Source organism: Planococcus citri, chromosome 2 (genome assembly GCF_950023065.1).
Source record: "Planococcus citri chromosome 2, ihPlaCitr1.1, whole genome shotgun sequence".
Taxonomy (NCBI): Eukaryota; Metazoa; Arthropoda; class Insecta; order Hemiptera; family Pseudococcidae; genus Planococcus; species Planococcus citri.
Window position 1 is genome coordinate 4,978,911 of NC_088678.1, and position 16,991 is coordinate 4,995,901.

At 34.4% G+C, this 16,991-nt stretch overlaps 1 long non-coding RNA gene across 1 annotated transcript; it reads right to left on the minus strand.

Annotated features, from left to right (window-relative positions):
• Window positions 1–128: 128 nt before the first annotated feature.
• On the minus strand, window positions 129–6,600 carry LOC135834296 (uncharacterized). Its single transcript, XR_010556640.1, has 2 exons — window positions 6,452–6,600; window positions 129–1,412 (listed from the first exon to the last, which is right to left on the minus strand). It is a non-coding gene; the product is annotated as an uncharacterized LOC135834296 (long non-coding RNA).
• Between the last annotated feature and the right edge of the window lie 10,391 nt (window positions 6,601–16,991).

Here is a 16,991-nt window from a genome sequence, read left to right on the forward strand (position 1 = left end):
TTTCTTACACCTACTTATTATTATTCCATTACATCAAGGGCTATAGGTAACTGATAAATATTTTTTCAAAATTTCAACTCGCCGGCTTCATTTGTCTTCTCCTACCTGATTGAATGAACTGGACAATACGTGTTGAGCAAATTGTAATTCAAAATGTTACAAAGTAAGAACACTCATACTCTTAGACTTACCTAAATTATAACAAACATACTCTCTGATGATATAATACGACACTCGATATCGCATACTCCATGTACAATATCAAACAAATGAGGATGTGTCAAAATGGCATTTTTCCACGACTGGGTTGACATAAGATCGACAGGGTTTGTTTTAATATAAAATGCAACTTTCGTTAGCAATCTTTCTACCCTGTGAAGATCAGCAAATAATAACAAATCGATCGCGTTCCCTATCGATAATAATTCCTTCAATATAATTTCTTCGCAGAGTACTTTTAGACTTTCGACTTGATATTTGTCAGCAAGTACGAGTAGCTCAGTCACCATTTCGCGATTTGGACTATTGTCAGTATACATGTGCAGTAAAAATTCTTCAAATACTTCGGAACGGATATCCGAGACGTTAACTTGGTTCAATCTGTTTTCTTGCATATCATGTTTGAACATGGCCTCAAAAACGGGGCTGCGAGCTGCTAAAATACTTTTGTGAGCACCGAAATTCTTGCCATCCACTACAAATGTTACATCTACCAAAGTTTGATTTTGCAACAAACGTTCCAATCCTTTAGGTAGATTGTCAGAAGTTGTATGTTTCACTCCATGCCCCCTTGTGACGAAAAATGATCGTTGTTACCCATTTGAGTAAACTCAAATTCACAGGAAACTGTTAATGTGTCTCCGATGAGTAATTTGTTGTTCGGATCTGGATCAAATAATGTCTTCTTTGAAACAAAATAAGGATATCCTTGTTGAACGTCTTCAAGTCCGTGTTCAGAATCGTATTTTTCGAATATTACTTGGGTTTGACGACCAAGTGCTTCATTTCCTTCGGCATCTCGTAAACACATTTTCATGTCGACCAATATCTCAAAGTTATTTAACTCAGTGTAGGTAACCTCCTCTCTTTCAAGATTCAAAAATAATCCGATGTAACCTTCATCTTCAGGATTCCGGCTGTCAGTCTCAATAGTCAAGTACCATTTATAATGGGGACTTAAAGTGCTATTAAATTTTGACGACTTGAGCAATCTGTCAACTTTACAGTGATTTTCTTTGAAACTTTTGATAGTCCACAATTGTGATGTTTTTTGCCAATGGTCGTTAGTTATACAATGCCATTCCGGAATTGACGTTTTTGTTTTGGTCGGTAATAAAATGGAGGTGCTTGACTGGATCATCTCTGTAGCGGAGTAGGTGTAATGATACTTGTTGAATTTCTGTAAAACAAAACTAAGCAACAAAAAGCCATAAGTATTTTAGATTTTCATTCTTCAACGAGCTATACTTCGTAATTATTGGGGGAAGGCCTAATGGCTGAAGGAAGAGGGAGGAATATTCACTACTCAGGACTCACTAATGCGGAACCTCAAGAAGTGTACCCCGCGTGTTAACAGATAAAAAGTCTGCAAAAATTTGAAAAATTGGCAAGAAGTCGGGGGAAAATGGAGAAAATTGAAAAAAATCGAAAGAATTGACAAAAAATTTAAAAAGTCAACAAAACATTGAATCAGAAAACCACTATTGTATAATTTTACGGGAAAAAAATGAATAAAAGAGATTAAAATCGGCAAATTTTGAATACATGTACCTACCTATTTATATCTTCCATGGAAGTACATACATACGAAGAAATATAACGTGAGGTTCTTTCGTACTGAAAGGTCCTACTGGGTCATTCCACGTCAATTGGACCGAGAAGTGGTAGGCGGGTTCTGCGATTTTTTTGAAATTTTTCCTGTGGAAAGACCTTCCGAAGGGATGACCAATGGCGCAAATCGCAGCCCTCCAGCACATTCTTAAAGGCAGCCGGGGGGGTGTCAAGAGTTTTCAGTAAACCTAAAATATCATCCATTTCAGCGGTGGATAACTCGATAACCGCGATACGTACCAAAATGGAACTTTTTCCCATAGTTAGGGTGTTTGAAAGGCTTTTTTGTGATATCATAAAAATCAGTGTTACCACTTTTTTTCATACAAAAAATTAGCTCGAAAAGTTTCAAAACGTAGTTTTCATATCGTTCCGACTCTCAAAAATTCTGAAAAAAAAATATTATGGACAACTTTACATGCTGAACAACATATTAAAAAATTGGGATGGTACCATGTTGCGAAGTTGATTTAAAAAAATTTAAAGTTTGCGAAAAAATGCGATTTTTTGATTTAAAACATAAAAAAAAGTTTTGATTGGTGTAATTGACCCATTTCACCCCTATGTATTTACATAATCCGTTGAAAAAGTTGAAAAACCCCTTTCACTCGATGAAATGAACTCCTCACAAAAAAATCAAAATTCGAAAAGATTCAAAAAATGAACGAATTTTAATTTTTTTGTTGTGAGTGTAATTTTTATCAACTTTTTCATGAATTACGTCAAAGGCCACTTTTTGGCCCCAGGCCAGTTATCGACTCGACCACTCTTAAAACGTTCCCAAATACGAATCGGTGGTTGGTTTACCCAAAATGACCATTTCTTGGGCTCCAGGGGTTCCCAAAGTTGTGATTACAAAAAGAATTTTAGGAACCACTGAGTATCATTTTCAAAAACTTTTTTAGGATAAAATATCTGTTTGAACTCGATAAACGTTATGCGAGATGATTTTCCTATTTTCGACCCTCGGGGACAGAAATGGGGGGGGGTTGATTTTTGGAAAATTTTGGAACCACCATTTTGAACCTACCCCTTTGAGCCCCCCCAAGAAGCTTTTTACAGTTAATTAGTATCCGAAAGACCATCCTATCAAATTTTGAGCTCAATAAAATTTTCCTCTGGTACTCAAAAATCCAGTTTTTCATTTTTTCGCAATTTCAAAATTTTGGGAACCCCTGGAAAACTAGAAACCTACGATTTGCGCCAAACGTAACGTTTTCAGGTATATATTCAATTACCTTGATGAAAAAGTTTAATTAAGCTCCCTCAATACTCGTAGTTTTGAACCCCTTTTTTAGAGCCCCCCACTTTGGGCACCCCTAAAAAGGCGATTATGCATATTTTTTCAAATAAAGTGAAGAATTTACATTTGAACCACACTGACAAGTGCTCGATGATTTTTCATTTGATTTGTCCTGTAACTTTCACAATTAAGCTTTTTTGGGTCAAATTCTGATATTTTACTCTTAAAGAAAAGGCCAAAAATCACGTTTTCACGATTTTAACGAGGCAAAATCTCAGAAATTTTGAAATTGCAAAAAAATGGAAAACTTGATTTTTGAGTACCAGCGGAAAATTTTATTGAGCTCAAAATTTGGTAGGATGAAGGTCTTTCGGATACTAATAAACTGTAAAAAGCTTTTTAGGGGGGCTCAAAGGGGTAGGTTCAAAATGGTGGTTCCAAAATTTTCCAAAAATCACCCCCCCCCCCATTTCTGCCCCCGAGGGTCGAAAATAGCAAAATCACCTCGCATAACGTTTATCGAGTTCAAACAGATATTTTATCCTAAAAAAGTTTTTGAGAATAATACTCAGTAGTTCCTAAAATTCTTTTTGTAATCACAACTTTGGGAACCTCTGGAGCCCAAAAAATGGTCATTTTGGGTTAACCAACCACCGATTCATATTTCGGACATTTATTACAAAATTTTTAGAGTGATTGAGTAAGAAAACTAGGTGGGGCCAAAAAATTGCCTTATCGGGACTCCTCCTTTAAACTTTTTTTGAAATTGAAGAGTGATATTCCAAAACTCGCTTTGTCCATTTTCACAACTTTTCAGGAGAGAGGAAAAACAGTTTTCCTTTAAACGGGTAAATTGGCTTTTTAGGCGAGTTTAGCACTTTATTTGGGTGGATTTATGAGGTAGGAGTGTAGGTATACATTTCATCCACTAAATACAGTCGGCCCCGCTTATTATGGTCGCATTTGTCCGAGGCAAATTGATTTTATTAAGCGGGTGATTTTATAAAGCGAACTTTTGAAAAAACACAATTTTCACGTAAAAAAATTTACTACAACTTCACAATTTACATGCATACTAAAAAAATGTATTAAAATTACGATAGGTACTCCAAAATTCGCGAATTCGGTACATAACATATCTATTTTTCAAATTTTCAAATGTTTAGACCTTTTTCCCTTTATCATCACTTGAGAGAAAGTTGTTAGAAATCAAAATTCAAAAATAAGAGAATAAAAGTGAAAAATTCCAAAATTTTTGATTTAAAGTATGAAAAAACAAGCCATTTTCCCAAAAATACCTCAATATTTTCACAAAATGATTCTGCTAAGCGGGGAGTTTGATTACATTAAACGAGCGATTTTCTGTGTAATTAGGTACAAAAAATCGGGACCAAGCCATTTGATTGCATTAAACGGGTGATTTTATTAAGCGGATCCATAATAAGCGGGGCCGACTGTACTGCTGAAAAAAATTTCAATAAAAATGGACAAAGCGCGTTTTGGAACATTATTTTTTTTTAAATTTTTAGTGAATTGGCTATTTAGGTGAGTTTAACACCTCATTTTGGTAAGTTGATGATGTTGGAATGTGAGTTAATACTTCATCTACCAGGTACCATTGAAAACCCAACTTTGATAAAAATGGACAAAGTGAGTTTTGGAATATCACTCTTCAATTGAAAATAGAATTTTTTCGAATTTTGATTTTTTTGTGGGGAGTTCATTTCATCGAGGGTAAGGGTTTTTTCAACTTTTTCAACAGATACGTAAAAATAGGGGTCAAATGGGTGAACTTCACCTATCAAAACTTTTTTTCATGTTTTAAATTGAAAAATCGCATTTTTTTCGCAAACTTTAAATTTTTTAAAATCAACTTCGCAACATGGTACCATCCCAATTTTTTAATATGTTGTTCAGCATAAAAAGTTGTCCATAATATATTTTTTTCAGAATTTTTGATAGTCGAAACGATATGAAAACTACGTTTTGAAACTTTTCGGGCTAATTTTTTAGTACGAAAAAAAGTGGCAACACTGATTTTTATGATATCACCAAAAAGCTTTTCGGAACCCTTAACCATGGGAAAAAGTTCCATTTCGGTAGGTATCGCGGTTATCGAGTAATCCACTGCTGAAATGGATGATATTTTAGGTTCACTGGAAACTTTGACACCCCCTGGCTGCCTTTAAAAATGGGCCAGAGGGCTGCGATTTTCACCATTGGTCATCCCTTCGGAAGGTCTTTCCACAGAAAAAATTTTCAAAAAAATCGCCGACACCGCCCCCCCTCTTACCACTTCTTGGTCCAATTGACGTGGAATGACCCTACTAATTGTCTCTTACGGTGGTAGAAGTCTACAAATTATAATCCCAATTTCATGGGGAGCTCGTACCTATTTAAAAAATTGAACTTTTTATCATGTGAAAACAATGAGTGGGCTTCACATTACAGATTCTTTGAGCTTTTTTTTTTATATATGTACCTACTTATCAACTTTTTGTGAAAACAAAATTTATTGAATCTCATTTTTATGAAAAATTACCTATATTTTTCGTAGGTAGAACGACCTTGAAACACAATTTCCAAAATAATTTTTTTCTTCAAAATAAAAATTAATCCCCACCATTAATCTCTTTATTTTTAACCAACAATTTTTTTGATTTGAAAATTATATCACTCGCGCTTTTGTAATCGTCACAACTTGCGCAGAAAATCATATTTTTTAAATTTTTCTCAAAATTTTGGATTCAGACTTTTTCATGATTTTTATATTAGTATTACCAAGAGAAACTTTTCGTATTCCTACATCGAAAATTTATTTCGGTAGTTGGGATGGAAATTGAAATTTTGAGTAAACCTTAATTTTAAAAAAAAATCTACGTATCGAAGTTAATAAGGTAGTAGGTACGTATTATGTCTTCCTGTACATATAATAAAAATTTTTCTCTCACCTCAAAGGGAAAGGGTTGTGTAAAAAATAGGGTTTAAACTGAATTTCATTTTTCTAGCTCAAACAGAGGCGGAAGGGTAATTTTTCACATTTTTCAAAGAATTATAAAATCGATGTACAAAAATATGTTTCATGTTTCACTGGAATACGCCCAATAATTTCCAAAAAGTTTCTGGAGGCTCCAAAATGACTTAAACTCACCAGCAGTAAACTTAATAGCGTGTTTAAGTTGAGTGCAGTGTAACTTTTGGACTTACCAGCTTCATTTGATGAAATTTTGTCCAAATCAAGTTTCAAAAATGTGCTGGTTCTGGAGGATCGGAGTGAAGAGGGGGGAGGGTGCAATTACTCCATATATGACATAGGTACGCCGAACTATTTATAAATCATAAAATTCATAAACTACCTAATTTAAAAAAATTACTTACCGATTCACTATGACCAAAAATCACGAACTGTAGAAGTGCATTTCTTCTTTCTGTTTACAATCACCATCACCATCTCATACCTACTGATGCAGTACAACGAATGCGGAGCTCTCGATCCTGTCTTCTTGTCTCATTCTGGCAGTCTGGCTCCTTTCTAAACAATGACCATCTTTCCAGGAATTTCATTCTGTGTACCTAGGTAGGTACTTGTATGTATACTCCCTTACCTGTCGCGTCTGCCCTTTCTCTTTCCTGTGCACTGTTCCACCCTGGTTTCCACTTCCTGTCTCTACACTCTGGCTTTTGTTAGTTTCAAAAACCTTCTCGGTTTCTCCATTTGCAAGTGCATTGTCCTTCGAACCACTTTTTTGAATTTAAAAAATTATGTCAAAAATAATGTAACGATTGTTAATTCCATTTCTGAATAGGTACTCATCCTCGTATTTATTGCTCCAACCAAATTTGAACAAACGATCACTTGGGAGTTTTTTTTTTTTTGTGTAACTAAAGGTTGACGAAAATTAGTATTTCCTTATTAATATCTTCAAGCAACCTATGCTCTTATGGTTTTTTAGTGTGCGTAGCACACTATTGGTTTCGTTCCGAAAGTTGAAAAATTCTTTGGCTCGAATGTTCTCTTAGAGGAATGGGCCGATTTTTTTGAATCTTTCGTAGGTAGGTGAGGCATAACTTGAGGGAGGGAATGTCGTAATTATAATTGCAATTACTCAATTAGCTTCTTGAGTAATTGCAATTAATTACGAAAATTTGTACCAAAAAAAGAATAAAAAAGGGAAAAGGGCCATATCAAAAGGGAAGCCGACAAAAGCGAAGCCGACTTTAAATTTTCAAAATTGAACAATGAGAAAGGTATCAAAAGCGGCGCCGACAGTCAGTTAAATTTCTAAATTTATGTAACTCCACAGGGGTGATTTTTCGGAAATTAAACAATGGGAAATGTTCTTACAACCCCATGCGGTGTTACATAAATTTGGAAATTTAACTGACTGTCGGCGCCGCTTTTGATACCTTTCTCATTGTTCAATTTTGAAAATTTAAAGTCGGCTTCGCTTTTGTCGGCTTCCTTTTTGATATGGCCTTTCCCTATGTGTTCGCTTATCTGCCGGTTTTCATTGAATTGAGGGAACACAACGGGTGGTAAAAATTTAATTTTGAAGAGCATGTTGCGGCTCCACGTGGAGCTAAACTTTAAATTTTCAAAATTGAACAATGAGAAAGGTATCAAAAGGGAAGCCGACATTGGTTTTAAAATGTAACACTGCAGGGGTCCTAAAATATTCTTATCTACAGTGTTATCTTTCCCATTGTTCAATTTTAGACTAGATGCCGAAAGCAGGTGGTTACCCTTTCGGAATGAAAACCCACCAGTCATTTGTGAAACACCTGCAGGTGTTTCATTTACACACGTAGATGCTGAAAGCAGGTGGTTACCCTTTCAGAATCAAAACCTCCAGTCATTTGTGATTTTGCTGTGCTCCCAAGAGGTTCTCTCAATCTCTCAGTACTGCAGTGCTTATGCTTTCCTGATATATCGCGTTGTGCTCCGGAGCTTTCAGAATAGCATAGCATAGTGTATTCGGAATCGCGTTGTGCTTTTTTTTTCAAAATCGTGTTGTTCTTTTTTTTTGAAATTGCGTTGTGCTTTTTTTTCAAAATCGAGTTTTTTTTTTAAAATCACGTTGTGCTTTTTTTTCAAAGTTCGCGTTGCGCTTCTTTTTTAAAATCGCGTTGTGCTTTTTTTTCAAAATCGAGTTGTTTTTTTTTAAAAATCACATTGTGCTTTTTTTCAAAGTTCATGTTGCGCTTCTTTTTTAAAATCGCGTTGTGCTTTTTTTTAAAAATTGTGTTGTGCTTTTTTTTTGAAATCTAGTGCTTTTCAATTCCTAAAATTTGCATAGTGTTTTTTTTCAAAGTTCGCGTTGTGCTTCTTTTTCTGAAATTGCGTAGTGCTTTTTTTCGAAAACGCGTTGTGCTTTTTTTCTAAAATTCGCGTTGTTTTTTTATTTTGAAGTTCGCGTTGTTTTTTTATTTTGAAGTTCGCGTTGTTTTTTTATTTTAAAGTTCACGTTGTGCTTTTTTTTCAAAATCGCGTTGTGATTTTTTTTTTCGAAATTGTGTGGTGCTTTTTTTCGAAATTGCGTTGTGATTCTTTTTGAAGTTCACATTGTGCTTTTTTTTCAAAATCGCGTTGTGCTTTTTTTTTAAATCTCGTTTTTTTTCAAAATCGCGTTATGCTTTTTTTCCAAAATGGTGTGGTGCTTTTTTTCAAAATTTTGTTGTGCCTTGATTTTTGAAGTTCACGTTGTGCTTTTTTTTCAAAGTTCGCGTTCCGCTTTTTTTTAAAAATCACGTTGTGCTTTTTTTTCAAAATTCGCGTTGTGCTTTTTTTTTTAAAATCGCGTTGTGCTTTTTTTTTAAATCTCGTTGTGCTTTTTTTTTCAAAATCGCGTTATGCTTTTTTTCCAAAATGGTGTGGTGTTTTTTTTTCAAAATTTTGTTGTCTTTTTTTTGAAGTTCGAGTTGTGCTTTTTTTTTCAAAGTTTGCGTTGGGCTTTTTTTTAAAAATCACATTGTGCTTTTTTTAAAAAAAAAATCACGTTGTGCTTTTTTTCTAAAATTTGCGTTGTGCTTTTTTTCCTAAAATTTGCATTGTGTTCTTTTTTTTTGAAGTTCGCGTTGTGCTTTTTTTTCAAAATCGCGTTGTGCTTTGTTTTTAAAAAATCTCGTTGTGCTTTTTTTCCAAAATGGTGTGGTGCTTTTTTTCAAAATTTTGTTGTGCCTTTTTTTTCAAAGTTCGCGTTGCGCTTTTTTTTTAAATCACGTGCTTTTTTTCCAAAATTTGCGTTGTGTTTTTTTTTTTTAAAATCGCGTTGTGCTTTTTTTCTAAAATTCGCGTTGTGCTTTTTTTTTTAAATCTCATTGTGCTTTTTTTTCAAAATCGCGTTATGCTTTTTTTCCAAAATCGCGTTATGCTTTTTTTCCGAAATGGTGTGGTGCTTTTTTTCCAAAATCGCGTTATGCTTTTTTTCCAAAATGGTGTGGTGCTTTTTTTCAAAATTTTGTTGTGCCTTTTTTTTCAAAGTTTGCGTTGCGCTTTTTTTTTTAAAATCACGTGCTTTTTTTCCAAAATTTGCGTGTTTTTTTTTTTTTTAAATCGTGTTGTGCTTTTTTTCTAAAATTCGCGTTGTGCTTTTTTCCTAAAATTCGCGTTGTGTTCTTTTTTTTTGAAGTTCTCGTTGTGCTTTTTTTTAAAAATTGGGTTGTGCTTCTTTTTCTGAAATTGCGTGGTGCTTTTTTTTGAAATCGCATTGTGCTTTTTTTCCAAAATTTGCTTTGTGCTTTTTTTCAAAGTTCGCGTTGTGCTTTTTAAAATGAAAATCGCGTTGTTTTTTTTTGAAATCGCATTGTGTTTTTTCCCAACGTTCGAGTTGTTTTTTTTTCAACGTTCACATTGTGCTTTTCTTCTGAAATTGTATTGTACTTTTTTTTCCAAAATTGTGTGGTGTTTTTTTTTTTCAAAATCGTGTTCAAAATCTCGTTGTGCTTTTTTTTTGAAGTTCGCGTTGTGCTTTTTTTCAACGTTTGCATTGTGCTTTTTTTTCTGAAATAGCGTTGTGCTTTTTTTCGAAATCGCGGTGTTTTTTTTCCAAAATCCGCATTGTGCTTTTTTTTCAAAGTTGGCCTTGTGCTTTTTTCAGAATTCACGTTGTGCTTTTTTTCCAAAATCATGTTGTGCTTTTTTTTCAAAATCGCATTGTGCTTTTTTTTGAAATCACGTTGATATTTTTTTCAAAGTTCGCTTTTTTTTCAAAATCGCGTTGTGCTTTTTTCCGAAATTGTGTTGTGCTTTTTTTCCAAAATTGCGTGGTGCTTTTTTTTCAAAATCGCGTTCAAAATCGCGTTGTGCTTTTTTTTTTGAAGTTCGCGTTCTGTTTTTTTTTCAACATTTGCGTTGTGCTTTTTTTTCCAAAGCGCATTGTGCTTTTTTTCAAAGTTGGCCTTGTGCTTTTTTGAGAATTCGCGTTGATCATTTTTCAAAGTTCGCACTGTGCTTTTTTTCAAAATTGCGTTGTGCTTTTTTTTCAAAATTGTGTTGTGCTTTTTTTTCGAAATCACGTTGTGCTTTTTTTAAACTAAAATTCGCGTTGTGCCTTTTTTCAAAATCGCGTTGTGCTTTTTTTAAAATCATCATTGCGTTCTGCTTTCAAAATCCCAATTGCTTTTTTCCAAAGTTGCTTTGTGCTTTTTTTCTCGAAATCACGTTGTGCGTTTTTTTTAAAATCATGATTGCGTTCTGCTTTCAAAATCCCAATCGCTTTTTTTCAAAGTTGCATTGTGCTTTTTTTGAAAATCGTGATGTGCTTTTTTTTCATAATCGTATTGTGATTTTTTTTAAAATCATGATTGCGTTCTGCTTTCAAAATTCCAATCGTTTTTTTTAAAAAGTTGCGTTATGCTTTTTTTTCAAAATCATATTTTGATTTTTTTCGGAATCTTGTTCTATTTTTGAAATTTGCGTTGTGATTTTTTTCTAAATCGCATTGTGCTTTTTTCGAAGTTGCGCCTTTTTTTGAAATTTTGTTATGCTTCTTTTCCAAAATTGCGTTGCGCTTTCCAAACTAAAGAAGCTACGCACACTGTTACAGCTGCGCTAAGCGCAGCTGTCTAGTTTTTTTTTAAATTCAAATCGATTTTGAATTTTTAATTACAATTATTTATCGAAGCGATCAAAATACAGCCAGCCAATTGGAAAAATTCTCAATTCATCCTAAAACGAATACTTTAGTCCAATTGAGCCGTTGAATTCAATTGGGGCAATATTTTTCACATTGGAGGACAATACGGTCAAAAAACATGTATTTTGATGTATCACAAAGCCATATTTGCTGAATTCATTAATACTCCCCTCACGCCCCACCCCCCCCCCCCCCCAAAAAATGAAAATTTTGAAAAATTTTGGTGCCTAAAAATCATCTTAGTCATAGAGCATTCCGTTGAACTGCTTGAAAATAATTTTTAACCCGATTTTGTAGCTTTTTATGAGAATGTAGCCCAAAAACATGAAATATGTAAAATTTGCTCCCCTTTTGAACCAGTCTGGCGGGGCTTTGGCGGCACTTATGGGTCGGCAGACCGATATATTCGGATTCAGCGCGAAAAATGCTATAATTAGGCACCAATTTTAGCCATCAGTACTTTCGAGCTTTCACTGAGCTTTAAAGCAGCAGCTGCGGATCGGCAGACCAAGATACTAACTTTTAAGACCATCCCCAGCTTTCAGTTATTTCGGCCCAGTCGTAGTGGTATAGTTCTTGGACTACTAGATACTTAGCTCTTGACAAGCATGAAAAATGATTTATTTTTTTTTTAAGTTTGGAAGAAATTCTCCACTTTTTAATCGACTCCAATAATGAGAAAATCTCATTCAGCGAATAATTCATGCGTGATTTTAAATCGCTTGAGAAATGGCTAAAAATGAACTACAGTGTACCCCCACTAGGTACCCAATATGCACCTAACAAAGTTGATGGTTGTGAGGTTCGTTCTGTCGAAATATGACAAAAATGTTTTTAAAAAAGTGTAAATTTTTTTTTTGATTTTTTATTGTATTTTAGCTGAAAATTGACCAGTTTGAAAATTTTTTTCTCAAAGAAAAAACACTTGCGATTTTCTTATAGGTAGGTATAGGTAGATATGTACCTACTTATTATTATTCCATACCTACATCATAGACCACAATCCATACACGAAAAAGTGCTCTAGAAGTTGATTTTGTATTTTTTTTTCGGGAACCAAAAAAACGCGCTGCCAAAATGAAGGTACTATGTGCCCCAATCAGAAAAGTGCAATTTTGAAATTTTTCCCTTGCACAAATGGGGGGGGGACGGGGGTGGACCCTCAAAAAGGTGATTTTGGGGACATGGTCGGAACCACAAAAACTCGACGGGGTTGTGTTGGGGGACTTCTCCCGATACCAAATATGTGATTTTTTTTCCGTGACACCGTGCACAACTGCATAATATTATGGCACTTTGAATGCGATTTTTGTGCATTTTTGGCCAATTTCGACGATAAAACGGCTCTTATGACCAGAGTATGGCCTGGAACCAACGGATTCTTGGACGTGTGTTAAACGGCGATATTTGAAGCCCAACTACGCAAAAACGGTGAAAAAGTACTTGCACAGCGCGATTTTATGCGCACTAATGGGTTTGTCAGCTACCCCCCACCATCAGAATTCAACAATGCATTATCTATCCGATAATATCGTTGCGACCTATCAAAATGGTATAAAATTTCGCGCTGAACTCTAAAATCGCAGACATTTTTCATTTCCACCCCCGAATGACGGCGTTTTGCCCCCCAAACTGAATCCAACTATGATATTGAACACATTTTGGACATTTCGCGTTGATGGTGAGGATTTATGTGTACGCAATCAGAATGAATCTCATATTCGCTATTTGGGAATATTTTTGCTTCAAAATTTTTCATTCAATATCCACCCCCTCCCCTCCCCTCCCATTTCAGGACTATGTTAGAACACAGATTTTAAAACATATACATGACCCATCGAAATGGTATAAAATTTTGCGCTGAGCTCGAAAATTGCAATCATTTTTCATTCGCACCCCCTCGGTGGAGTTTTGCCTCCTCCCACCATAAAGCTAACTTTGAAATTGAACACTTTGCATACTACGCGTCAATATAATATGAGGATTTATGTGTACGTAATTCAAATGATTCTCACATTCGTTATCTGGGCATGTTTCTGTTTTTTTTTTCATCTTTCATTTTTGTTCCAATTTTCTTATTTTTTCGTATTTTTCTCTCGTTGTTCTTAATTTTCTGTTTTTTCTCATTTCATTTCGTTTTTTCCGTTTGAATATTTGGAATTTTTTATTTATGTTCCATTTTTTTGTTTGTATTTTTAAAATCATTTTTCTACTTTTGTTTTTACTCATTTCACATCATTTTTTTTTCATTTTCATTTTTTGTATCTTTCAGGGTTGTTCCATTTTTTGATTTGTATTTATTTTTTATTTTTCTATTATTTCTGATTTTATATCATTCCTTTTCATTTATACTTTTTTCATCTTTCATTTTTGTTCCAATTTTCTTATTTGTTTGTGTTTTTTTCTCGTTCTTAGTTTTCTGTTTTTTTTTTTCATTTCATTTCGTTTTGTTCGCTTATTTTTTTGGAAATTTTCATTTATGTTCCGTTTTTTTGTTTGTATTTTTTTATTCGTTTTTCTTATTTCGTGTTTACTCATTTTACATCATTTTTTTTTTTTTCATTTACATTTTTTGTATCTTTCTCTGTTGTTCCATCTTTTGCTTTGTTCCAATTTCCTTATTTATTTGTATTTTTTCTCGTTGTTTTTATTTTTCTTTTCTTTTCTCATTTGTGATCTGTCACGAGAAAACCAACCTAGTGTCCAAAACGTAAATTTTACAGGAAGGGCATTTGAAGTTTTGAGTCTATGTATCTGTATCAGGCGATCTAAAATTTGTAGATCCATGAAACTTGCACCACTTTTGGCTCCCATGAGTGACAACATAACCTGATATTTTCTTTTTCAGAATCATCACATTCAAGATTGCCAAGTCCACTAATCAAAATTTCTCAAAATCAATTTTTTCGATTTTTTTTGAATTTTTCTCCAAAAATGTTGCAAAAACTACCCGAGTATGAATTATTAATGAAGAATAAATTATTATTATTAAATTTATCACGTTTCTTAAAAAATTTGTTCCAGGTGAGAAAAGTCCATTTTTCCAGCTCAAGCCTTACTCAAATTTCAAAACATGGCACAAATCCTCCAAATGTGGGCCGATTGTTGCAAAAATTTGCATTTCGACTCCCCAGAACATACCTTTCCAAGAAAATCAAAAATTTTTTTTTTCAAATTTTTACTGTAGTTGCTCTATTTTTTTGACCTCAGATTTAGGGTCAAGAGAATCGTTCGCGAACGTTTCTACCCTCACAGTCGGATTAAACACCCTAAGTACTACTAATATCCACCATAAAAAAGATATCGATTTTTTGGGCACTAAGCTGGTTTTCTCGTGACAGATCACATTTCATCTTGTAAGTGTTCAATTTCAAAGTTAGCTTTATGGTGGGAGGGGGGAAAACTCCACCAAGGGGGTGCGAATGAAAAATGATTGCAATTTTCGAGCTCAGCGCAAACTTTTATACCATTTCGATGGGTCATGTCTATGTTTTAAAATCTGTGTTCTAACATAGTCCTGAAATGGGAGGGGAGGGGAGGGGGTGGAGATTGAATGAAAAATTTTGAAGCAAAAATATTCCCAAATAACGAATATGAGATTCATTCTGATTGCGTACACATAAATCCTCACCATCAACGCGAAATGTCCAAAAAGTGTTCAATATCATAGTTGGATTCAGTTTGGGGGGCAAAACGCCGTCATTCGGGGGTGGAAATGAAAAATGTCTGCGATTTTAGAGTTCAGCGCGAAATTTTATACCATTTTGATTGGTCGCAACGATATTATCGGATAGTAATGCATTGTTGAATTCTGGTGGTGGGGGGTAGCTGACAAACCCATTAGTGCGCATAAAATCGCGTTGTGCAAGTATTTTTTCACCGTTTTTGCGTAGTTGGGCTTCAAATATCCCCGTTTAACACACGTCCAAGAATCCGTTGGTTCCAGGCCATACTCTGGTCATAAGAGCCGTTTTATCGTCGAAATTGGCCAAAAATGCACAAAAATCGCATTCAAAGTGCCATAATATTATGCAGTTGTGCAGGGTGTCACGGAAAAAAAACACATATTTGGTATCGGGAGAAGTCCCCCAACACAACCCCGTCGAGTTTTTGTGGTTCCGACCATGTCCCCAAAATCACCTTTTTGAGGGTCCACCCCCCCCCCCCCCCCCTCATTTGTGCTAGGGAAAAATTTCAAAATTGCACTTTTCTGATTGGGGCACATAGTACCTGGGTCATTCCACGTCAATTGAACCAAGAAGTGGTAGGTGGGTTCGGCGATTTTTTTGAAATTTTTCCTGTTGAAAGACCTTCCGAAGGGATGACCAATGGCGCAAATCGCAGCCCTCTAGCCCATTTTTAACGGCAGCCAGGGGGTGTCAAAGTTTTCAGTGAACCTGAAATATCATCCATTTCAGCAGTGGATTGCTCGATAACCGCGATACCTACCAAAATGGAACTTTTTCATATAGTTAGAGGTTTTGAAAGGCTTTTTGGTGATATTATAAAAATCAGTGTTGCCACTTTTTTTCATACAAAAAATGTGCTCAAAAAGTTTCAAAACGTAGGTTTCATATCCTTCCGACTCTCAAAAATTCTGAAAAAAATATATTATGGACAACTATTCATGCTGAACAACATATTAAAAAATTGGGATGGTAACTTGTAACAAAATCGATTAAAAAAAATTTAAACTTTGCGAAAAAATGCGATTTTTTGATTTAAAACACGAAAAAAAGTTTTGATTGGTAAAGTTGACCTATTTGACCCCTATTTTTACCTATCTGTTGAAAAAGTTGAAAAAACCCCTTCACTCGGTGAAATGAACACATCACAAAAAAATCAAAATTCAAAAAAAAGCAAATTTTATTTTTTTTGCTGTGAGTGAGATTTTCATCAACTATTTCATGAAATACGTCAGAAAGTGGTCAAAATAAGACAACTGAATAAATTTAAACTTTTTTTGATGTTTGAAATCGAAAATTGAATTTTTTCGAATTTTGATTTTTTTGTGATGACTTTATTTTATTGAGTGAAAGGGGTTTTTCAACTTTTTCAACAGATACGTAAAAATAGGGGTCAAATAGGTCAACTTTACCGATCAAAACTTTGTTTCATATTTTAAATCAAAAAATCGCATTTTTTCGAAAAGTTTAAATTTTTTTAAATCGACTTTGTTACAAGTTACCATCCCAATTTTTTAATATGTTGTTCAGTATGAACAGTTGTCCACAATATATTTTTTTCAGAATTTTTGAGAGTCGGAACGATATGAAACCTACGTTTTGAAACTTTTTGAGCTAATTTTTTGTACGAAAAAAAGTGGCAACACTGATTTTTATGATATCACCAAAAAGCCTTTCAAAACCTCTAACTATGGGAAAAAGTTCCATTTTGGTAGCTATCGCGGTTATCGAGTAATCCACTGCTGAAATGGATGATATTTTAGGTTCATTGAAAACTTTGACACCCCCTGGCTGCCGTTAAAAATGGGCTAGAGGGCTGCGATTTGGGTCATTGGTCATCCCTTCGGAAGGTCTTTCCACAGGAAAAATTTCAAAAAAATCGCCGAACCCACCTACCACTTTTTGGTCCAATTGACGTGGAATGACCCACCTTCACTTTGGCAGCGCGTTTTTTTGGTTCCCGAAAAAAAAAATACAAAATCAACTTCTAGAGCACTTTTTTGTGTATGGATTGTGGTCTATCAAGGGCCATAACTGATAATTATTTTTTTTTAATTTCAACTCGCCGGCTTTATTTTTTTTTCTTTTAAGTAAATT